The following is a 23,360-nucleotide window of genomic DNA, read 5'->3' as shown; positions in this document are numbered from 1 at the left end:
GTAAAGATAAAATCCACGAAGGAAACGTTTCCTTCGTGGATTTTATCTTTATTTATATATTCATCACGTTCCATATTTTCGTGATTCAGTTATACATATATTATATATAAATATGAATATAAATATTATATACATACACACAAACACACACACACACACACACATATATATATATATACATTTATTTATATTTATATTTCTGTTGGAGACTCCATAACCCCAGGCTGTTGTTGAATGTTAACCTTTCAGCCTTGGCTTTAAATCTCACCTGCATTTCGAGGTAACTCCTTTGGTCCTTTGGTATTTGACTTGACTTTAGAGAGCAAGCGTACTATGCTGCACTCTTTCCTGGCTGATTCTGATGTCGGCAGTAATTTCGAGAACACGAAAAGTATGTCTGTAGTGTATATGAATTTATACATGTAAGGGAAAATGATAAAATTTTATACTTCTGTTTTATACGAGAAAAGTTATAATGGTAATGATGAACATAATGCCTTCAAATAAGGTGTATGTAATGATGAACGTTCCTTCAACTTGAAATTATAGTGTATGTGAATGTATGATAATGATAATCTCTTGTATAAAATTCATTGTGTATCCATACTCTGGTTTTTCAACACCGCTAGACCAAACTCATGGATAGGTCAGGCATTATTAGGTTATAGTTTTATTTGACTGGTCTCTGTCAAGTTAGTTATCATGTTACGATACTGATTTTAGTTCCATTCTAAAATCAGATACTCTTACTTTATGGCTTCGTTGCTTGAAATTAAGAGCACAAGTTTCTTTTCTGTCCCTTCGTGTAAAAAACCTATGCGGACCTTCGATTGACTGGTCTCCCAACTAAATATATTCATGCTTTTTATTTCAGACATTGTACTGTAGAGCATAATATCGTCATATTTTACTGTGTGGGTAACATTTTAATAATAATAATAGTAATAATAATAATAATAATAATAATAATAATAATAATAAAAACTTCATTAAAGATAATAGCCGTCTGGGTGCCGTTGAGTTCATATTGCAGTTTCTCTATCTCTCGAATGAGTTTCCATGTAGCAGCAACATGAACTCGCAGGCATCCAGACGGCCATTTTCGTTAATGAAGTTTGTATGAAGGAGGGTCTTCTTCCGAAGTAATAATAATAATAATATTATAAGGATACTCGCCGTAGTAATATTTTATCTCTTTGATCACACCTCCAACATGGAATCCATGCTAGCAAGAAACACCAGCTAGCTTGCAGTAATAAGTGGTATGAACACCAACCTGAGGGAGTGATAGAAAACGATCAGGCAAAGATCCTCTGGGACTATGGTATCAGTACAGATAGGGTGATACGTGTGCCATTAGACCAGACGTGACGTTGTATGACAAAATCAAGAAGAAAGTATCACTCACTGATCTCGCAGTACTATGGGACATCAGAGTAGGTGAGAAAGAAAGAGGAAAAAACTGATAAGTACCAAGACCTGAAAAAAAGTTAAAGTATATCTTCGTTTAACCAGACCACTGAGCTGATTAACAGCTCTCCAAGACCTGAAAATCGAAATAAGAAGGATATGGAATATGCCAGTGAAAATTGTACCTGTAATCATTGAAACAATAGGCACGATCCCGAGATCCCTGAGAGGGAATCTGGAAAAACTAGATGCCGAAGTAGCTCCAGGACTCATGCAGAAGAGTGTGCTACTAGAAACCGCGCACATGGTGAGAAAAGTGATGGACTCCTAAGGAGGCAGGATGCAACCGGGAACCGCACACTATAAAAACCACCCAGTCGAATAGGATGACTGATAGAAAAAATAAAAAATAATAATATTTTAAATGTTTGATCACACCTCCACCATGGAATCCATTACATTGTTTGGCAAACACGCCGCAATTATAGTGGCTTGTATAGTTTGAGGGAAATTCTGCTGCCATCACGCCGTCAAGGAAGGTTCTCATTTCGTTATTTGAGCCAGTTAACACGCGAAAGTGTGGGTCTAAGAAGTTTTACGACTTTTTCTTGCGTAAACTGGCTTCCCAATTGATTTGAAGCCTGTTAGTCAAGACAACACAGACATGCTTCAGATCAGGGTCAGATTATGCTGAGAGCAGCTTTGCAAGGTTTTTGAAGCTTGTTCCGGCTGCCAAAAACTGTTATGGTCTGACTTGGGCTTGGGGACACCTCAGCGCCCAGGTGAAATTTATATTCGACGGAAATGCGGGGAACATTATAATGTGCAATTGATTCTCTCTCTCTCTCTCTCTCTCTCTCTCTCTCTCTCTCTCTCTCTCTCTCTCTCTCTCAACCTTAGGTTTCGACAAGTGGCTGCGACTGACCTTTTCTGCACTCCCATGAAACAAGGGGCTTCCTACATTCTATGATGTTACAACGAAATGTTACCTTTGACGGGAAGCATAGTTGTTTTGATTTTCTATTTGTGCCTCTTGGGAGCGACGGATTTTTTCATCTTTACTCTGTGTTCTCGGATTTCTCGTGATTTTTTGTCGGGGAACAAGTCGGTATTTCATTTTGGAATTCCATTTCCGTCGAGCCAGGTTTGAAGCGAATGATTTTTGCCCGCTGCACAATTCTGGAACATTGATGACTGCACGCGTTAGCTATAAGACTGACGTTAGGTTTTGCAATTCAGTTTACTGTATGTGCTGTATTTGCTATGCAATGTATATATATATATATATATATATATATATATATATATATATATATATATATATATATATATATATATATATATATATATATATATATGTATGTATGTATATATATGCATGTATATATATATATATATGCACACACACACACACACATATATATATATATATATATATATATATATATATATATATATATATATATATATATATATATATATATATATACGTTTGTGAAAAAATTTTTAAGCCATATTATTTTACCCTTGGAATGGATGGCCCCAGGGTACGTTAACCTATTGGTTTTCAGCATGTCTTTTGCTAGCCTCATGGACTTGCCACCCAGGCTGTCAAACAACTTGGTGGAGAGAGGTGGCAGGGGTAGTGTGTGATAAAAGTATGCCAGTAAAATAAAAATTAGTATGTACTATACCGTGATCAGGTCTGTAATGATTCGTGGTTCATAAACGTAGGTATTAGTAAGGAAGGTGGAACAGAGATGAGGAAGCTAAGGTGGTTTTTAGAATCTTGCCACTTGACAGGCTAGATAATGAAGAAATTAGAAGATGTGCAGGTGTTGGTGGTCACGATTACTGTTAATGTAAGAGAGTCGAGATTGAAATGGTTTGGGCATGTGGCGAGGATGGGTGAGTGGGGAGGAGTGAAGAGAGATTGAATAGACCCTGTAAGAGTAGTAGGTCGAGAAGGAGGCAAAGGATTAATTGGTGTGATAAGGTGACGAAATATGTGGAGAAGAAGGTTTCAGCAAGGAAGATGCTTTTGCAGAAATAGTTTGAGAAGACATGAAGGCAGTCGTCCCTTAGCTTAGGGACAGCAGTAGTGATAAAGAAGTGGAGGAGTTAAGAATATTATTCATTCTCGTAAATTTCACGAATGATTTTACAACAGTGATACATCATAAGTGACGTGCCAGGAGCGCTGGAATCATTCTGCTGTACAAGAAATTTCACTTGCTTTGACCTCGATGGGGTAATCTTACAACTCGTACGGGTGGAACCATTTTGCAGAGGACTCTCTCTCTCTCTCTCTCTCTCTCTCTCTCTCTCTCTCTCTCTCTCTCTCTCTCTCTCTGGTAATCTGTTATGCAAAGAAAGCTGGAAAAATTTAACATTGAAATTCTCTCATTCGCGGACTTCGATTCGGTAACCCATCATTCCCGCAGGGGTGGAACCATCTACTGGGAATTTCTCGCTTGCTCGCACCTCGATGTAGGTAATCCTCCATATTTGCAGAGTTGGAATCTTTCTACAGGGAATTTCTCTCTCTCTCTCTCTCTCTCTCTCTCTCTCTCTCTCTCTCTCTCTCTCCCCGTCTGACTCAATTTGGTAATCCGCCATACCCTAATGGCTAAAACCTTTCTACAGTTGATTACTCTCTTGCTCGAACCTGGATACAGGAAGCCTCCATCCCCTTAGGTTTAGAACCATTTTACAAGGAATTCTCCCGTGGCCTCACTCATTCCTAACATCAATGTTATTGGGAATAAAAATTTGTTTTTTTTACAAGTAAAGTCATTAAACAGTGAAAACGCCCCATAGTTTGTTCTGCATACAAACAAAGTTGTAACCAGTATTCTTCGGCTGGTGCCATTGGCTGTAGTCTTTAAAGTTTTAGAGAAATAGGTGCTACACAGCTTTATAATTCCTTAGTGCTTAATGATTTGGTTTCAAATAACTAGCATGGATTTTGCAAAAAAAAAAAAAAAAAAAAAAAACGACAGAAACCGCACATGATGTAATTGTGGATGAAATCCTGACATAAAGCAGGAAATGAGATATCTTTATTAACTTTTTATCTGTCGAAGTATTTGATATATATCACATATGTTTTTTTTTATTCGAAAACTTGATTCTTATTAAGTGAAAGGACACAGTCTGTTAAAGATGAAACTCGTAAATCTGGTACACAATATGTTGAATATTGTGATCCTCAAAGATAAATTTTAGGACTTTGTGTAACATATGCTTAAAGGACCCACAGGAGGCAGTTGATTATTGTCTATTGGTGCAATATACTATTGATAACCAACTTTTAATTTCTGGAGGCAATGCTACGGTGGTAGACATTGTAAGCAATTTAGAAATATTACTGTACTATTTTGCAGAAAATGGATTAATACTAAATGCTGAGATAAAATGTGTTTTTTTTTTTGTTTTTGTTCATTGGTTTCAGGTAAAATGTTTCTTTAGTACCAAAAGATTTATGTTTACTCATCGCTTATAAAGCCTAGCAGCATCATAAAGAGTTTTTGAGTTGTAATGGATCAGTTTTCAAGTTTTGACAACATCTTGAGAAATGTGTACTCCAAAGCTCATGGTCGTTTATATTTCTTGAATCGATATAAAGAATGTGTAGATAAGGACAGTAGGAAAATAGTAGTGGAGTTATTATTCATTAAGATTTGTCACTCTTCAGTTGGCTGGAGAACCTGAAGTAAAACGATCTCGGCAAAACTGTAGGATATAGAACTGCCGCAAAAGTCCCTACTAATCGCGGGAGAAAATACGATCATGCTATTCTTCTTGTTCAGGAATTAGGATTGCTTAGAAATGAGGACTAGGTGTTGTATGTTTTTAAACTGCTGGACGTGGAAATGCTAAACTGCTCCAGAGGTACTGTTCTGAGTCGTTGTAGAGAGACAAAAGAAAGGTGTTTTGGTATACCGAGAAGGACTTGTGTAGCTCACCGTTCCAGCAACAATTGCTCGTTTACATCTCAGCCGAAAGTGATCTTTGGTTATAATTAGTAAGGACTGATGCATTTTTTTGCAAAAAAAAGGACAATTGAGGGTCGTTTTCTTCAAATTTTTTTTCTTTTGACAGAAAATGTCGTATGTACCATTGCGCTCCTCTGTTTTTGGAGCATATAACTTTATAATCTTTTCAAGTCAGTGTTATGAGACTAAATGATTTCTTATTAATGCTATCACATGATAAATTTACTGACTTGGCATGTACATTAGTAAACTAGTAGTGTTATACGTGAATGTTAAATGTAATGTTCTAATGTCGGATGTCTTTTATCGACATTTTTAGTAATTTCGAGGAAGATATCGTCGATGGTCGCGTGTTATTAATGAATAGATAGTGGTTTCAGCTGTTATATCAACAGAGATTTTAAAGACCGTTTAATTATGTGCATTTTTAAATACACCTGGTGTGGAAAATGTAATAGCATTTAAGTATTTCAAACCGTTTGTTTTTCAAAATTGATTCAGTGTAGATTTAATACCCATTGTAACTTTCCAGTGGAAACAAAAGGAATTAAAGTTATCATTATCTCACTCTCTCTAGCCTTGCCGAGGTAATCCTCTACGCTCTGGGTATTGGAACCATTTTATAGGCAAATCTCTCCGTGTGTGTGTGTGTGCGCGAGGGAGCGCTCTCGCGCGCTTGCTTGCAGGTCTTTTCCCTTTCATCTTAATATAGATAGCACAGCGTGCTATTTTTAAGCTTACCCTAAATCGAAACGTATTGATAGCGGTGTTGTTTGAACTTCAAATATTCCCAGTCGGAACAAACGAATTGTCCCTGGCCGTTAGCTCGTGAGAGAGAGAGAGAGAGAGAGAGAGAGAGAGAGAGAGAGAGAGGAGAATTATGCCGCCGATATGTTGTCCAAAATTAAATTAATCGTGTACGCTGACATTTATTCTTTTGATGTGTTACTGAAATAGCCAGTATTAGTTGGTCCGGAGTATAGGGTGCTGTACTTTGTTGCATATTTTATTTCTGGGCTAATTGTCACATGCTGTATATATTCCTTATGTGTGTTTCAAGAAGGTAGAGAAAGACTGTGATCGAGACTTGAGGTTTTGAGGGTAAAGGGAAACCAGATAAAATGAAAAGTGAATGTTAATATGGGTGGTGGAAGGATGGAAGCAGAATGTTCGTCATTACTGAATATCTGAAGCACAGAAAGTAACGGGATGTGTGCAAAAGGTTATGAATGGACTTAGAAACTAAATTTGAAATATGTGAAAGGATTTTTGCGGAAGGGGTGGAATTTTTTCTTAACGCGTCGTTTATTTAATTCACCTTTGTTACTCATACTGCGCATTAACCCAACCTAGAGAAAGGTTTTTCGTGTGTGGACGTCATTATTATTACAAAAATACGAAACGTGCAGAAATGGAGAAGGAAATATATGAATTTAAAACGTTTTGAAACACTGTACCGTTCTGTTATCATCCCAAAGCCAGAATGAACGTTAACAAATATATCTTCAATAGTGACAGGAGAGGTGTGCCCCCTGTTGAACATTACCGTAGGCAGTTGTCATGACTCGGTGGGCGTAGCGTACTCTGCGGAGGCTCAGTAAAAGGAGGGTCTTCGTCGTGCGCATTTTGTAAGGGCCACTCGCCAAAGAGGCCATTCCCGGTCTGCATTACCTGTTGCCTGTACACTTGACCCTCGGGTCAGGACTGTAGTCAACAGGTATATATTGCTAAGCAAATTCTCAACAAAGAATAATGAAATTTTTCATGTCTTTCATTCGTAATTGCTGTTATATACAACATCGAACTATATACCATTGGAAACTTATTTCATTGTGCTTAGTGCAAAGTAAAATCATATATCTACACATTATTTTACTAGATATTTTTCATGGCAATCTAAGAAATTATTTTAGACCAATTTCATCAAGTGATTTTGAAATTTAATTTTGCTAGCTCACTCTTTTTAAACACTCAATGATAGAGTACAAAGTACAAAAAATCGGTGATAAAGAAAGCCGTATGATGAGTGCCCTAGCATGAAGACTTTAAGTTTTCAGAGACCAGTAAAATATAGTCAACAGGCGGGGAGGGAGGGAGGTTCCTGCGGAAAATTGAGTTGTGCACATTATTTCACACGGTTATAATCAATCATTCAGTATAATATTCATATCTACACCTGTCGTATTCTTGGTTCTTTTGCCCCGAGTTAATATATATTAACTTTACATAATAATAAATTTACTATATAAGATGTGTAGCCATATGTTTTGTGCGCGCAACTCCCTGACCACAGTGCACCCATTGACTGTCTTCGTCTTTAGAGATGTTTCTCATTTTACGGGTCTTTGTAAACTTAGTCTTCGTGCTATGGCACTCATTGTATGGCTTTCTTTATCACTGACTTTTTGTACTTTGTAATTTACCATTGGATGTTTAAAAAAGTGAGCTAGCAGAATAAAATGTCAAAATCACTCGATGAAATTGGTCTAAAATTATAATTTCTTAGATTGCCATGATAAATATCCTAAAATAATGTGTAGATATATGATTTTTTCTTCGCACTAAGCAAAACTAAGATAGGTTTCCAGTGGTTTATAGTTCGATGTTGTATATACTAGCAATTACGAATAAAAGACATAAAAAATGTTTTTATTCTTTGTTGAGAATTTGCTTTGCAATATATACCTGTGATCGGTGTGCCTAAAGTTAGGTTTCATGTTAGGATACTCATTTTGATGGTATTTTAAAAGTGGTTATCATCATAGTTATAATTTATCGCAGAATGTTGAAACAAAAGAAAAAGTAAAAATCGTGCTTTGAAGTAAGAAAAAACCAGTTTTTCATGATTTTCTGCAAAATATAATATCCGCTTGTAAAGTAATATATTTAATTTTTTTTTTTGCACCGTGCAAGATTAGGGTACATTGCCTGTCTAATTTTAATAAAAGTAATTGCTATTTACCATACTATTTCATAATACTGTATTTTTAGTGATATGAATACACGTTAGTTATATATTAAAAATGAGTTCGTTTCTCGCACTGGTAATTGTAGTTATATATTAAAAATGAGTTTCGTTTCTCGTACTGGTAATTGTTTTCATTTATAGCGTGGGTCTGAGACAAAGAATCATTCATAGCCTGTACCTAAATTAGCCTAGTACCTGCTCATATTAACATTCAGGAAACAATGAAATTAAAAGTTAATGCACACTGTTTGATGCAGTTGCAGGGTGATGTAAATGTTGCAGTAACGTTAAATATATCATCAAACATAGTAATTATATTAAACGTAAGAGGAATAACAGTAATATATTAAGCAAGAATAATGTATTATTAAAATAAATACTCGACAGTTACAAAACAATATTTTTACAATGAATAAAAGTTTTTATTATTTTACATATATATATATATATATTTTGTGCATAATTGATTTTAACTTTTACTTGATATTCATTAATTTTATATATATTTTATTACAGTAATAAAAACAATATTATTTTATTATATATATATATATCCTTATTATTGTTCTTTTTCATTTTATTATTTATATGTTTATTTTATATATTATATTTTATATAATTTTATTACAGAATAAAAACAATATTATTTTATTATATATATATATATATATATATATATATATATATATATATATATAGGGTATATATATATATATGCATATATATAATATCCTTATTATTGTTCTTTTCATTTATTACGGAAGTATATTTATTTATATATTATATAATGACCGTGCAATCTTTGCTGTTTTCATGAGTTGACGAAAAGGACAGAATATTCTGTTGAAGACGAACCAAGAACATTTCATTAGGAACGGCACTGAAATCGGTTCCCAATTTGTTTTGCGTTCAGCCCCAACAGATATCCCAGGAGAAAGAAATCGCGTCGTTGTTTAAAGTTTAAAGAGAGGATGCAGAGCCGGGTGCGGGATGTTTGTGACGTCACGTTGCTGACGTCACAAGTTACGCTACGAAAACCCGATAACATCAGCGCGAGGCCGAGCAAGGGAAGTTTATAAAAGAAATATTTTCCTTTGGAAACGCGCGGGAATGAGTTTATTGCATTAGCTGTTTCTCTCGTTTGTTTATTCAAAATGGCGTGTGGACGGATGTATAACATCGTCCTGAGAAACCTTCGAAGCTAAATGGACCGTGGAGGTGCCGGGGATTGAACCCGGGACTTCTCACATGCGAAGCGAGCACTCTACCTCTGAGTTACACCCCCTTGCGTTCTCGAGCGATGCTAACGGGATTTTTTCTCGAATGCCAGGCGCGCATACCTGCATTCTCTCCATTGTTGAGGACATTTGAGAGACCTGGCACTTTCGGAGGCCTCAGTCTGCGTTTAGTATAATATAGCCTTAACGCTCACGCATTTATAGATACATATACAAAAGGTAGTGTGGGGAATAGTCAGTGCTTCTCTTAAATTATGCTGATTGGTTATTTAACCTGCATAATTTCTCAATAAAGCTCCGACTGTTCGGATGGTTCAGGGTTGGATTGTAATAGCTATGGTAATTCTAACCATGCCTTCCAGATCAAGACCCACCCGTCCTCCCCGTTCCTTTTACTGGTTTTCTTCGGGCCCGGTGCAGAAAAGATGATTAAGTAGCCCGTCACATTGGTCTTATCCTAAATGTTATTTATGTTAATATATTTGTTCACCTTGCGCCTTTTTCCCGTTTTGAGTTGATGGTACCCAGAATGTTAGTCTTCAGATTTTTAAATAAGTTTATAATGGGTGAGGTCGCTGGCGTGACACCATTTTCTTGGCTCCAGCAGTTGCTGGTACCAGTTGACAGTTGTGTAGACTGGTGGGCAGTGAGTGGGCCAGGTGCGAACTACACCCTTGCAAATGCGAGCCAGCGCTTATTGTTGTGTTAGTAATAGTCCAGCCATGAAGTTCCTCTCTTTAAATCTATCTATCTATCTATCTATATATATATATATATATATATATATATATATATATCTATATCTATATCTATATCTATATCTATATCTATATATATATATATATATATATATATATATATATATATATATATAGAGCTGTATAGATAGATAGATAGGTAGGAAGATAGACATAGACGGAGATTAAGGAGGGCACCATGGCTGGACTGGTACATAGTATAGAAGTAGGCTCTGGCTCAGCATAATTTAAGAGAAGCACTGATAATTCCCCACACTACCTATACACACACACACACACACACACACACACACACACACACACACGTGTTTATATACATGCCAGTTCGCCTAACAGGGCTATCTCCAGAGAGGAAAAAAAAAAACACGAATATCCCAGCTTCTTCATTCTTTTGATTACACATGAAAGAATGCTCTGTGGAGGAACCCTCCTCCAACACAGAAGGCGTGTCAGCATTAAGTCCAAGGCCCTCACAGACATTGCGCTATTAGGGTATACAGTAGTTTTCCCTTGCACTCTCAAGTTTCAAGGACACAAGACCCTTTCTTTCTAGTAACGCTTCCCCTGCGTCTAAGTAGAATTTTCTAGGTCTTCTGTCTTAATGGTTATGAATACTTTTTCTTTTCCACCAACTTCCCGTCGTCCATTCTTGCTACACGAGGTAACCGTCTTGAAACCCACTGGTCTAGTCTTTCATCTATGCTTAACATTTTTATTACTATGTACTTCAACATTCCTCACCCTGTAGGTTGTTCTTAAGGAGTATATGACATATCGGCAATTCATCTCAGTAGCCTCAGCCTTTTTGCAGTCAGTAACCACACTTTACATCCATGAAGGAGAGTTGGCTCAACAGTTCCTCCTTTTTCTTTAACACTCGTTACCATAGTCTCTTATCTCTAGAATACACCTTGTTACCTCAATCACTTCACCAGTTCCGTGTCTCGCCTAGTCTCTCATCCTACCGTCATCCATTATAGTTACTCCTAAATACCTATGCGAATCAAACTTCTATTCTTCCACCCTTTTGCATTAACATTCATTGTTCCGTCTCTCTGGTTTCCATTGACCTTCTCAGTCATAACCGTAATAGGCGGCTAAAATTGCCAACTTTCTCCTCTCGTAGACAGTTTCAAACTCTTCAGCTATTGTCTGCAGTGTTTCTTCACTGTCCTTAATGTACTGGGTCATATGCGAGCACTGACAGTTCCATAAATCATTTACAACCCATTTTCTTATCCTAACTTAGAACTTAAGTTTATTTTCTGTTAACTATTAAAATTAAATGATGATAATCACCTGTTGGAAGGGAAGAATCTGGAACCGTGGCGTGACAATAATACCTGATGTCTGTGTTGAATTTGCTTGATTGGTTTTTGTTGGGTGATTTGAAAAAAAAAAAAAAAAAACTTTGCCATATTTATCCTCAGTATGTGAAAAACACAGTTAAATGAACTGATCAGATATTAAAAAATCACTATAAGGGTATCATGGTACTTGTGATGGAAACAGAATACTTAAAAATAAGGGGAAGGTTTTGCGCGTTCTTGCTTATTGCCAAGTTTAGAAACAAAAGACAGCTTTAACCGGTTTGTAGGTATTCAAGAAAGGGCACTGCCTGAAAGCTGTCAACATCGTCCCACCAATGTCTTAGTACATTTTCAAACTGGCGACAGCGCTACTGCTTTAGGTTTTGTGTTCGGGAAAATTTAATTGGCCCATGACTGATTTCTCAGGGTAACAACGTGGCACGAACTGCTCGCTGTGTATAGTGTGTGGAGGTTAAAATAGAAAGAATAACATTTTATTTTTGCTAAGGTATTATGAAATTTTATTTCGTGAATTTTCCAAATCTTCGTAGGTATGTAAGTTTTATATTCGGTAAAGTCTTTTGCAATGCCTTTCAAAAACACTCGTCGAAATATTCATAGGAATTTTGGAGAAGATCCTTGTTGGGAATCAAGGAATTTTGGAGGAGATCCTTGTCGAGAATCAAGGAATTTTGGAGAAGATCCTTGTTGGGAATTAAGGAATTTTGGAGGAGATCCTTGTCGAGAATCAAGGAATTTTGGAGAAGATCCTTGTTGGGAATCAAGGAATTTTGCAGGAGATCCTTGTTGAGAATCAAGGGGTTTTGAGATCCTTGTTGAGAATCAAGGAGTATTGGAAAAGATCCCTGTTGAGAATCAAGGAATTTTGGGGAAGATCCTTGTTGAGAATCAAGGAATTATTGGAGAAGATCCTTGTTGAGAATCAAGGAATTTTGGAGAAGATCCATGTTGAGAATCGAGGAATTTTAGAGAAGATCCTTGTTGAGAATCAAGTACTTTGCATTTGATTAAGCTCATTTGTGTGGATTTTTAGCACAGTGTTTCAATACTTACCACGGAAATTGATGATGGTGCAGTTACAAATGACTTGTTCTCAAACGAAGAGTTGAAGCACCAGCTCAGTTAGAAGGAAACAGTTTTTGTTATATACCTTGAGCTTCCAACTTTTTCAGGTTGCGCACCTGGGGGTACCCAGTGGTACTCTCCCCGGATGGTGCGAAGAACATGTCCAAATTATTTCCGCCACCCCTTCACCATTATCTCATCTACACGTAGAACTGATGTAATCCTCTTATGGTATATCTCTCATTAACCTGTCGTATGGCTCCTAACCTTCCCCTTTAAAGCTTTCTTCTGTTTATAGTTTCATTACCACGCCATGGGTCATACCCATACAGCAATTGAGATCGTACTAGATTACTGTCTAATCTTACTTTCGTCTCCAGGTTCAGTCTACAGGCTTCCAAATCTTATTCAGCGAGCTCATTGATTTGGCTTTTGAAAGCTTTCGATAAGTTCTAAATCAAGAGAATCTGTGTTGTATGTCATTGTTGCTAAATCTCTGAAAGACAGCCTAATTTATCCTTTCTCACTCTGTAGAGTTATTCATCCCTTTAAACATGCTGTGTCCTCGTTATTCTGTTTTTTCTTCTGTTAGATTTAACTTGAGTCTCACCTGTAGATGTATGATGCCTTGTATTTTGCAAGCTTTGTAAATCTTGTGGTGTTTTGTTGATTAAAACAGAATTACCTGCGTATTCTAAGTCTATCCTGTTAAACCTTTTATTTGAACATACAAATAAATAATGCGATCTGAAAGTAAATTAATAAAAACTGTTCCAATATTCCTCCGTAGTTTTGTTTTGCCGAATGACGTTTCAGTCTTCAGAGAGGTTTTCTGGTTGATTAAGAGAGCAACACCACAATTTATCAGACTTACAATTTATATAAATAAATAGATATATGGTTGCCTACCTATGTAATAATGATCGCCTAAAAGAAAACATTTCATTTAAATACATTAGATTTGTCATATCAGCTTAAAAGAAAAGTAGTGAAATGAATCGTTTAATGGAATTTAAAAGAAAAGTAGTAAAACGAATTGTTTTATGGAGCAATTTCCGTAATTTAAAAATTTTCAGAAAGAGCCATTATACTCCGTTGAATACTGACACAAAAGAACCATTAAAAATATTTATGTAATCCCATGGTATACAGTAACATTTTAGATTTAACCATAATTCCATGATGCGCAGAATATAGTTGCTCATAGCATGTTTGTTTTGTTGAAAGCATTTCAGTGGAAACATAAAATTATCAAATTAAAACCAGTACGGTACTCCCTTGTGGAAAACATGTAAAAAGTAAGTTTTTGGGTGTGGAATGTTTTTAGAAGTGGAAACACAATGTTTTGAACAACGGACTCTTTCTAAGAACTGTTACGGAATCGTATGAAAATTTACACAACACATCTCATTCAGTACAAATGTTTGCCTCTCAGAATGGTGATAGTGTTCATTGCGTTAAGCATTTAAAATAGTACAACAAAGATTCAGCTTATTGTTGCAAATGCAACTGAAGTTAATAATAAAATTGAGTTGAACTTCAAAACGAAGAGCAAAGAGGGTACTATACCAGCTCTCTCTGACCAGAAATGTATAACATGAACGATAATACTATGTTTGGTTCCACTGTATTCTTATCGCACGTATATTTCGCTAACTTTCTAAAAACACCTCAATTGCAGATTTTTTCTTTATTCCAGTTTATGTACAGAACTCACTGGTTTATATTGTGAATTGGGCCTTTATCACTGCTTATTCTCATCAAGCCTCCAAATTATTAGTTCTACAAACCTGTGCATCAGGAAATGTTGGCTAATGGATGGTCTGCTGAAGAAGACAAAGGATTAGAGAGGGTTGAAGTGTAGGTGAAGAAGGGTGGAGGAGGTGCAGTGAGAAGTGTGTTAATAACATGACTTGTGTTCATACCGTGAACAGCAATGCTCAATGGAATCTTTAATTCGTATTGTCTGAGGCAATCCAACCTTCATGCAGTTTGCAAATTTCAGTATTGTTTTTTTTTTTTTAGTTTCACTTGAGTATTTAGTTCTCAGTATGTAACAGTGAATTTGAGCTGAATTGTAATGGTGAGTCTATATGTTAATACTTGTCCAATAAATACGTGGGTTGGGTTATGTAATGCTTTCATTTTTTTGAAAATACTGTATTTAAAATTTTTGTTTCTCTGTTTGTTAGCCTGGCTGGTAGTAATAATGACTCGTTAAGTCATCAAGATGGATAACTATTATGTTAAATTGCATTGTTTTATGTTTTATATTAACGAACAATGTTACCCAGTTGTCTTCATCCTGGCTAACCTGAATTTTTCAAATTTCTGTCCGGCTGAGTTTTTTCCAGTGGATTTTATTAATACTTTATGGCCTTACTAGTGTCTTAAAGTTGTACAGTGTTATGTTTCGATATGCTTAGGAAAATCGACGAGGTTGCGAGACTTCACTAATGTATCGTTTCGCATTTCAGATACTTCTGTCGTCTTTGACATGTCCTGAAGTTTGTACTCCCAGAGATGTTACCCTCAAGTGTTATAACGTAAGTCTTAAAGTGGCCTTTCTTGCATTCAGTTTGAAAAATAGATTTTTTATTTTTTTGCAAATTCGTCTTTTATTGCTTTATGTACAAACTTAATTTTTTACGTTACTTTCATTAGATTCTTGTGAATTTTTTTGGTCGTATGCTAGTGTCGATAAAATTCTAAAAGGTCATCAGTTCAAGACTTCATGTTTAACTTTGCATATTCCTTGTATCATTTCATGATTTCCACTGTAATTTCCAAAACGGTTTCACTTCCACCTTAAAAATCAACAGGGAAGTGTACAAGAAAGCTTCTGTGGAAGCACAGAAATCAGCCATCGCTCTGGTGAGGGCTTCAAGGTAGCACAATTGTGTCATGAACGGGAGCGTTCATAAAAGCTGAATCTTTTGCGTCTAAGTTGTGCAGTCAAATGATATATGCCATGAAAAAAAATGCCACTGCTTGGATAAATTTTTCAATTTGTTTTTTACTCATAAAGGTAAGGATTGTTTCATCTTTATATCCACAGACCTTTTCACTTATTACCTATGTGAATTGAAACTGGTGTTACTTCACAACCATGCATTTACCATTGACGTGGGGGTTTCCCCGGAAAGGCAGTGAAACACTCCATGATTACTAATTGAATATCAAAATCTTACTTGCATAAGAATTACTGTAGTGGCTGGTCGTGATTTAACCTCCCAGGAGATCCTAATGATTATTGGAGACTAATGAAAAATCGGAGCTTGGATCTTTGGGTGCATCCTATCGATAATTTTTTTTTTGTTTGCTTATGAAACAACGATATGTTGGAAATTAGTTTTTACTTCGATATCTTCTTTAAGACTGCATACATGTATATTTACGTCTCTCTCTCATTAATCTATTTGACCGCCATGGCTTCCTGGCCTTATGAAATGATGTCAGTGTATGAAAGATGTACAAAAGACATCTTTTGTACATCATTCCAACAAAACCTAAGGTAGATTATCCACCATTAAACAGTTAATAGAACATTGGAAAGTAAAAAATAGTATGTGCATGAATGGTGGCTGACCAAGGTGTGTAAGGTACGTTTCAGTAAGGCAAAGGTTTCAATTGAATGTCTGGAATGAGTAATTTTTCCTGTAAAAGAACGAACGTGTAGAAACTGTAAAATCTAGTCATAGAATTTAATATATACTCGTGAAGATATTTTGAAGGTTTTAGACACTGAAAGGGTGGACAGAAAGTTTGACTTGGAAGAGTTCGTACAGTCACGTTAGGTCATTATAGGTTTTAATGTATGTGGGTGTGTTGATAATATCAAAACAAAAGAAGATAGAAAACGTAGATATGTGTTTGTGGGTTAAGGAAAAAGTTACCAGTGACATTTACATGTTTGTTTTTGATGAAAGAGGCTGTGAAAGTGTCGAAAGAGATCAGGTAAGCGTTGATGTTAGCAATAGTATATTCATGTATGTAAATGGTTGCCTGGGAAATAGACCTGTGGAAGTGATTGACTGTCATAGATAAAAGTAATAAAAACTGTAGACGATGGTAATATCAGAGAGAAGAGTTGATTCATAGGCGTGTCTTAAACTGGTCTTTGAAAGCCCGATTATGGATATAGAATTCAGTTGTTCTGTAGTAATTTTTTTTTATAAATGTAAAGTGGGGTTGTTTAAGATGAGTTAAAGAAAAGAAGCTGGTGGAATGATTTATCAGTAAAGTGTGTGTGGGGAAGGAGAGTTGTAAAAGGGAAAATGTAGATAGAAATAATATGTAATGATAAAAATGGTACAGTAGATTAAGGAAGATGGGTTGTTAACGCAGAGAATGAGTGAATGGGAGTTTAATGAGAAATGTTGGGAGTTAGTAAGTCAGCTCTTAGAAATACGTGGCTGATGTACAGTAAAGAGTAGAACAAAAAGGTGTGAATATCCTCATAGTATAATACAAATACCCTAATAAAGCTAAGTGTAGATTAGGGTCGGATTAAAGGTTTGGGGGGCAATTGTAGAGATACAAAGGTGAGGCCGAAAGGAAGTAGCAGATGAGATTTTTTTCTCAAGCAGAGATACAGGGAGATATGTTAGTAAGAGTGTTATGTATTATTTCCAGACTTAAAAGGAAGAAAATGGTTGGTATCTAGGAAGTGCTTGGTTGAGGATGGTAGAATTGTCAGAATAAAAGAGCCTGGATATCCGGATAATATGTAAGTGCAGACCCAAGAGAGTAAACATGCAGCAAATGAGCTTTTTGTTCATGAAACGACTGGTACTAATATATATATATATATATATATATATATATATATATATATATATATATATATATATATATATATATATATATTGTTAGAAGTATCACTACTTTGCAGCCCTCTCTCTGAACTTTTAGGAAAACAACACAGGGAGACACACCTTCAGATGCTCTCTGTTAATCAAAATTTGACAATCAGATTCGTCAGGGTCAGTACTCTCACTTGCTAAGGCTCACCAAAGCACCTACCTTGGTCTGCTTTTATCACTTTACTGGCCGAATGACTCTTCTTCCCAGACAGAACCCTTCATTCCTGGACGACCACATGAATTACCTGCAGCAGAAACTAACGGGAATCGTCCTTGACAGACAGAATACCTGAATTGCCCAGGGTGGCAAATGCCTGCAGAAACCAGAGGTCTTATAAGGCTGACCTGGGGTCAACAAGGACAGAAGCAGACAGACCACTGACCTAGTGACACGCCGCTGTGTGATACCTTGCCACTGAGCAATCACTCACCTCATTGTCTGGCTGATCACCTGCCATCCAAGTGTTAAAGTGCCATGTATAGAAGTCCCACTCGTCTGAGAACCCACTTACTCTGCAACCTAGTATCTTTGCTTAAGGAAATAGGGTACTGTGTGGTGGGGAGTGTTCGGTCATATACCTCATACTCTTATCTCGTTTCGTTTCCTTTTCCCCTTGACACGTACTTAGACCTTGAACATTGTCGGTAATCATTTATCAGTGCTAAAGAATAATTTTAACTGAACATAACTTGACGTTAGCTCATTCAGCCTTCAGCCACCTTTTATAAAGATTAGTCTGTGTTTTGGCTTAACAAGTGATCGTGTTCCATTCTTACATTATAGAAAGGGAGTGTGAATCGCTGCAGAACCATCTGTCACCACGGTGCCCCTACGTCCATCAATCAAGTTATTCCCGAGTGTCAATTCATCACATTTCATTCCATATTGAGTGGCATGCCTAGTCTCTTCAGTTGTATAATTTAGCTTGAAAGGTGCCAACAGCCCAGCGTATACGGCTCTTTGTAATTGATTCTTCTGATTAATGTAATTACATTTAATTTAGACCTGGAATTTCTCAACTGAGTCCGTTCATGACTTGAAATATAATTCTCCTAAAGTTCATTCTTATACATACCTGTTGGTCCCCAGTTAGATGTGTTGTCTCTAAAGGTAAGAACTTGCAGGTCAACTAGACTTCGTAATAATATATATATATATATATATATACGAGTATATATATATATATATATATATATATATATATATATATATATATATATATATATATATATATATATAATACAAATAAGTCCCCATCCTCGAGGAGGTTCGAATTCGATTCCTGAGTTAGATAAAGCACTTAATCTCCTATTGCCAGATGAAACTGTTACCTTTTTTTAATCGAAGTGAATGATGTACCTAGAAGTTAGTGGACTGGTGGATTGCAGGTGTGGCGGAGAAGGCGCGGTGCTAGCAACCTTACCCCTAAATATTCGCCTGAACATTTCCCATCAAAGGGAAAAATGTGTATATGAGAGTATTATGTTTGTATGTGTGAGTGGACAAGCTCAAAATCATTTTAACATGGAGCGAATGATACTTGCTTTTAGTGAAGCTCATCGACAATTTGTGCGGTATGGGGAACCAGTTTACAAGGCTCGACTTTTTGTCAACCAGAACCGGAGAGGGATTAACATTATGCTCGTCAAGCTTGTCTTATGTTGTCCGCTTGAAGACACGAGTTAAGTTGGTGTAGCGTTGACATTGTGCGCCCGCTCTCTTTTACCGCATCACCGTCAACACGGGAAATGCCATTAATTTAGGATGAGTGTTTGCCCTCGTCCCTGACGTATAGGGATGCCTTTTTGTGCTTTGGGTCTTCGCTGGGATTCGCAGTTCGCTTTATGACAGGTCGCTTTGTAGGGTAACGAGTTGCTAACTAGAAAATTACTATTTTGACGAAAGTAAAAAAAAAAAATCATGAAAAAGTTCGAATGAAGTATGCCGCTTTTGATCTTTTCATAGGGTCCTCTGTCATTTTTTGTGAGCATTTTCTTACTTATCCAGATTTATCATCAAGTCTTTGTAGGGTAATGAGTTGTAGTCATAAAAGTAATTGGCTTAATTAGGTTGCAACAAAATCATAATGCCATAAAAATTTGTGTGCGCAGTTATTTCTCAGTGGAATTTTTATAACAATTCGTTGTCTTTTTAAAATATTATCTTTGTCCTTATTAGGGAGGCAAAGAGTCTAAAATATGAAAATAATTTTTCATTAAAGGGCAGTAAAATCATAAAAAAAGCAAATCACAGATGTTTTGGACAGATTTCCTTTTAAGGTGACGTGCTTCTAGTTCGTGTGAAATGTGAGGTAGTGCCTGCCAAATGGATGTTGGAGTGAAACACAAAGAAAAAAATTAAAGTTGAATAGCAATATTTTAGAACAAATTTAGGCTTGCATTCGTTTTTCATGAATGGTCGTGAATGTTACTTTATGTATATTAAGTGACTGAAGTTTATTACATTTCTCTTTATAAGGCAATTAGTCTAAACTTTTAATAATATCCCTAAGTGGTTCAAGTGTATAAGGTGTATAATTTCTCTTTATCAAGTGGTGTGTTTTATTTTTTTATCAAGGTGGGTGTTGTGAATGGTCTATTCTTTTTCTCTGTCAAGTAGAATAGTTGCATTACAATGTATTGTATTACAGGGCTTAATTGTACTTTCCTGTTTATAAAGTGGTGTAGGCACGTCTCGAACTGTCGGCCTAGCCCCTCACGTCTCCTCGCTGCTGGGAGAAAGGGAACTGGGGATATGGCACGATACATATACACATGTGCTACCGGGGTCTAAGCGATGTCAGGCAGGGCAGCCGACCGAGGCTACGGTCTACCCCAACGCCAAATCAAAGTCCTTCAAAAGAAGGCATCGTGCTTACCCCATATGAAAAATGGGAAAAAAGCACGTTAAACGAAGAAGAAGAAGAAGTTTATATAGTGGTGTAGGCATTTACATGATTTTTTTAGCAAGGTTCTATAATTTGTCATAATCAAAATTTCTCTTTTTAAGTGACATAGGTATAATATATTGTCTTTTCAGTAAGGCGTGGTTGCAGTACATTATCTGTAGCCATTGCAATAAAGAACTTACGATTGTTTTCTCTATTCTGAACGGTCTAGTTTTACATTTTCTCTTATCAAGTGGAGTAGGTATATTAAGTCTATTGGTGTAGTTGTATTAAGATTATGTTTGTAGTAGCATCCTCTGTTGATTACCCCACCTGGTAATCCACATCCTCTGCAGTGTTCATCGTGCATTGGTAACACTGCAGCACTTCATCATTCAGTTTGCATAACAATCCTTCTGTTAAGCCTTAAGCTCCAGGCTTACTTTTTCCCCCCAGGACTTAATATGCCATGTTTTGATGTCAGAAAGGTAGGGATCGTTCGTAAAGCCTCTTCTATATATATATGAATGGATAAGGACATTTATGTCGCAGCCTTTATATTTGTGTACCTTCGTTGTTTGGGCATTGTTTTTTTTAGTCAAGTTATCAGTTGTTTTTTGTTTTAGTTTCCGCTGCGCATCAGAATGGAATTATGGTTCGATGCAGTGAGTGAGTGAATAAATGAGATGAATGTTTTTCAGAGTTGAAGTTTGATAACATATCTAGAAAAGCGAGTTGATAAGTTATAGAGCACAGACTCTTCATTAGGGTGTGTCTGAAAAAACAAGCTGGCATCGAGAAATATGGCTACCCTCGATGCAAGCACACGATATAATAGAATAAAAATCAACAAAGAAAAACATATCCAGTGTTTAGTGAAAACCCCACATAACGGTGCCGTAATGTTATTCGCGGAGTAGAACCCTGCAAAATCTACTTCGTGGCTAAGGAAATTTAGTTAGAGGGGGTATTAGGTATCAGATCCCCTCCTCCCACTCCCTTCCACACCACCCTCAGGTTCGATAGGGCAATGTAGTTAAGGATAGTGTGATCTCATTTAGGTGATCGTAGGTGGCGCGCACCTCTGTTCAACCCTCATGAATAACGATCGACAGTTCCCGTCTGGCTCTTAGCGAGGAGCCAAAGTAATGAGATCATTGGTCAGGATATTTACTCAACTTAAGCATCATCATCATCATCATCACTATCATCACTATAATTCCTCAAGTTTTTGGAATCTGTTCCGCCGGCATCACGCCCCTTAGTGTCACTGGGCATCTGCAGTATCGCTGGTGTTAAGTCACTGGGCATCTGCAGGATCGCTGGTTTTGTCACTGGACATCTGCAGGATCGCTGCTGTTAAGTCACTGGGCATCTGCAGGATCGCTGGTGTTGAGTCACTGGGCATCTGCAGGATCACTGGTGTTGAGTCACTGGGCATCTGCAGGACCGTTGGTATTAAGTCACTGGGCATCTGCAGTATCGTTGGTGTTAAGTCACTGGGCATCTGCAGTATCGCTGGTGTTAAGTCACTGGGCATCTGCAGTATCGCAGGTGTTAAGTCACTGGGCATCTGCAGGATCGCTGGTGTTAAGTCACTGGGCATCTGCAGTATCGCTGGTGTTAAGTCACTGGGCATCTGCAGTATCGCAGGTGTTGAGTCACTGGGCATCTGCAGGATCGCTGGTGTTAAGTCACTGGGCATCTGCAGGATCGCTGGTGTTAAGTCACTGGGCATCTGCAGTATCGCAAGTGTTGAGTCACTGGGCATCTGCAGGATCGCTGGTGTTAAGTAACTGGGCATCTGCAGTATCGCTGGTGTTAAGTCACTGGGCATCTGCAGTATCGCAGGTATTGAGTCACTGGGCATCTGCAGGATCGCTGGTGTTAAGTCACTGGGCATCTGCAGTATCGCTGGTGTTAAAAATTCAGCTTGTTAAAAGACGTTAAAGGTTATATTTACCATGAAATTAGCCTCCAAATCTGTGCAGTCAAGTATTTTCACTTGTGAATTGCTAGTTAATGACGTATCGAGGTAGACTTACCACGTAGTGACCACTATCTATTATAGGTTTCAATATGAGATAAAACAAGCCTGTTTGAAGAACTTCCTCCCCCCCCCCTCTCTCTCTCTCTCTCTCTCTCTCTCTCTGATGCAATGATAAGCCACGTTCTTTTCCATTAGTCTCAAGAAGTTAAGAGCACAAACACCGAACAGCGACTTCCTCCTCGCTCTCGAATATCAATGGAAATTTCCTATCCCCTTTTCAGCATCTTGGATTCTACGCGGCGACATTCCTTGTCAGAACAAACATATTCGTTAACTGTAAGAGAAGATTTCCTTCCTCTCTGCATGAGTTATCCTCATCAGTGGTTGATTTGACCTGTGCTGTTGGGTGTGACGTTGGATTTGAAGGACCAATTTTTCACGTCACAGGGGCAATAAAGAGGTTCCCTTTGTTAAACAGGAGCGTGGCAGCTGAAGACAAGACGCCTGGTACCGCGATAAACGAAGGCCACGCGGGATATTAAGGGGGAATATTATCTTGAGACGTTAACGAGACTATCATCATTATAAATTGAGTTTTAACGAGACCAGCGCCGGCGAGGAGTTGGCCGAAGGATTTGTTCTTAAAATTAATGAAAGGGGAAGCTTGGAGAGGGGCAATTTTATACTGATTACATCCACCCCGGTTTATGGAAATACAATCATTCTAAATGAAATTGAAAGGTCAAGTGTTCATAATGTGGCTTTTGTATTTCCGTATATATTATATATTACACATATATATTATATCTATATATACACATATACTGTATATACATATATATATATACA

At 37.0% G+C, this 23,360-nt stretch overlaps 1 non-coding gene across 1 annotated transcript; it reads right to left on the bottom strand.

Moving 5' to 3' along the window:
- Positions 1–9,589: 9,589 nt before the first annotated feature.
- On the bottom strand, positions 9,590–9,661 carry TRNAA-CGC (transfer RNA alanine (anticodon CGC)). Its single transcript has one exon. It is a non-coding gene; the product is annotated as a tRNA-Ala (tRNA).
- Positions 9,662–23,360: the final 13,699 nt, after the last annotated feature.

The sequence above is a fragment of the Macrobrachium rosenbergii genome, chromosome 3 (genome assembly GCF_040412425.1).
Source record: "Macrobrachium rosenbergii isolate ZJJX-2024 chromosome 3, ASM4041242v1, whole genome shotgun sequence".
Classification (NCBI taxonomy): domain Eukaryota; kingdom Metazoa; phylum Arthropoda; class Malacostraca; order Decapoda; family Palaemonidae; genus Macrobrachium; species Macrobrachium rosenbergii.
This window is presented reverse-complemented; position numbering and strand designations above follow the sequence as displayed.